This window comes from Trachymyrmex cornetzi, unplaced genomic scaffold (genome assembly GCF_001594075.2).
Source record: "Trachymyrmex cornetzi isolate Tcor2-1 unplaced genomic scaffold, Tcor1.1 scaffold385, whole genome shotgun sequence".
NCBI classification, from domain to species: Eukaryota; Metazoa; Arthropoda; class Insecta; order Hymenoptera; family Formicidae; genus Trachymyrmex; species Trachymyrmex cornetzi.
This window is the reverse complement of record NW_017298586.1, coordinates 1,322,312-1,325,229: the sequence shown is the minus strand read 5'-3', so window position 1 is coordinate 1,325,229 and position 2,918 is coordinate 1,322,312.

Sequence of the window (2,918 nt, the reverse complement as noted above, 5' to 3'; positions counted from 1 at the left end):
AAGTCACAAGCTTGTTGCTTCAGCCAATCCGATGCTTCAATTTTAAAGTCGTATGATGCTTACGACGCTTGCGACACTACGATACGACCAATGTAAAATGGCCTTTAGATGAAAACTGCACTAGAGCAATAATAGTGCAGGTTTAGTGCGGTTTAATGGAACATATTATTAGACATCCATTTTATTGACATTCATTTTATAACACCCCTAAAAATATATATAACTATGTTCGAATTTAAATTACTTATTTTATAATATTCTAATTCATTTATTTATTTAAAACATTTTTTAAAATTAAATTTTTACATTTAAAGAATTTTAAATGTCAAAATGTCATCGCATAGCTAATTAGAAACATTGAAACTAAACAATGTCATTGTTATAACATTAATTACAATAATGTAATATCATATAACTTATCATACCTTAGCACGAACACAACCTCAATTTCAACTTACACTGGTCTCCACTGACTTCAAAGACAGTGGAGCAAAAGTTGAACTCAGTGCAAGTTTTTTGCACCAGTTTTATCAATGGAACATTAACACTGAACTAGTTTTCACAGTGGAACAACACAATTGCACTCAGTGCGCACCAGTATTGCACCAGTTTTCCCAGTGGAAAACGCTATTAGATATGGATCGCGCAGTCCATTCTCTATTGGCCGCAGCACATGCTCTTGCATAACGCATAATGCATAGTGCATAAAGGAATCAACCAATCAAAATTCTTCTTTTCCGTGGAATGAGAGGAAATGAAAGATTCTGATTAGTTGATTCGCTTATGCACTATGCGTTATGCGTTATGCAAAAATGTGTGCTGCGACCTTAATAGGCCTTCTACAAAGTCGCAAGTCAGAATGTCAGAAGTCTTAACCAGTCTTAACCAAGTCGTTCAAGTTGGCTATTGGCCAACTTCATCGATTATGACTTAAGGTTTGTTCGCGTCGCATGCTCTAACATGTTCCAACATACTCCTACCATAGCTCCTACTCACTCTATCAAGCGCGTTGTAGTGAGTAGGAGCTATGGTAGGAGCATATTGGAACATATTGGAGCACGCGAACAAACCCTTAAGATCGCTTAGAACTTCTGACTTGCGGCTTATTGTAGAAGGCCCATAAGTCTTTGGTGTCGTTAACCCCGGAACTACAATACATGTTTTAGGCTTTAAGTCGTAAGAAATCAATTAATTGCGGTTTGTTGAATTCGAGCAGAATAATCGATTATGATTCGTTCATTTCTTATGGCTTAAAGGCTTAAGGTTAAAACTCTATTGTAGATCCGGGGTAAAAGGCCTGCAGTGGAAAGGCCGCAGCACAGACTTTTGCATAACGCATAACGCATAGTGCATAAGCGAATCAACTAATCAGAATCTTTCCTTTCCTCCCATTCCATGGAAAAGAAGAATTTCGATTGGTTAATTCCCTTATGTACTATGCATTATGCATTATGCAAGAATCTGTGCTGCGGCCATAATTCTGTAACTCGTTATGCGATCGTTATGTGCTCATAACGACAGTCGCGCAGATATTTTAAATGGTAAAAAAGCTGCGTAACTGTCGTTACGAACTCACAACAACTGCATAACGAGTTACAGAATTTTACTACTGACCCTGTATTCTGTAACTCGTTACCCCGGATCTACAATAGGGTTTTAAGCCTTAAGCCATAAGAAATGGGCGAATCACAGTCGCTTATTCTTCTCGGATTCGACTGTAATTGGTCAGTTTCTTACGGCATAAGACATAAAACACCTATTGTAGATCCGGACTTATGCAGTTGTTATGAGTTCATAACGACAGTTGTGTAGCTTTTTTACTATATAAAATATCTGCGCAACTGTCGTTATGAGCACATAACGATTACATAACGAGTTACAGAATTCCGTTGCTGGGGCACTATTCTGTAAAGCGGGGTCTACAATAGAAGTCGTAGCAGTCGTAGAGTCTTAAGTCGTAGAAAATTAACCAACCACAGTAAAATATGAGAAGAATAATCGACTATGATTGGTCAATTTTCTACGACTTAAGGGGATGCTGGAGTGACGGTCGAAGTTAATCAAGGTCGATAGTACAGACTTTTTTCAATTCCAAATTCGACAATAGTGACATCTTTCATTCATTTCTTATATTTATTATATATCGTTGTGTCTCACTCAAACGCATTCATCTGTCCTTATCTAACATATTGCAACGCCATCTCTTAGAAAGAGATAAACTAAAATACTGTTCGGTTTCATGGCTAAGCAGTCATACATCGTCGATTTTTCACGCGCTAAACACACAATTTCGTTCCTTGCGCTAATCTTTTTATTTAGGCGTCAAAACTTAATTCTAAAGATACGATTGTAATCGTCTATTTATTCTACATGTGCTCCTGCCCTAATTTCGAGCATATAACATGCATATAATTTTTTCACGAAGTAAATGTTTGGTGAGCTGATAGCACATGGATACAGGAATCTGTAATTAATTATTTTTCCCAGTTTTGGACACAAAATACACCAGGAGCAGGTACATTAGCACGGATATTTCAATCGTGGAGAAGGAATTTTTATTCTGTGCAACTAATTCGAAGAACCGCGCAAGGAACATAAACGCTTGCTTTATCGGTAAAAAAGAAGGCTCCAGCATCCCCTTAAGACCCTACGACTGCTACGTCTTCTATTGTAGACCCCGTTTAACTGTTTTACCGTTTAACTGTTTCACAGTTTTGTGACTTCCCATTTCAACGTTTCCAAGTATGTCTTGACCACTTTTGCAACGTGGGGTCGAGCATTGTCATGCTGCAAAATCACTTTATCGTGTCTCTCGTTGTATTGCGGCCGTTTGTCTTTCAATGCTCGGCTCAAACGCATCAATTGCGTTCGATCGCCTGTGATTGTTTCAGTCGGTTTTAACAGCTCATAATATACTA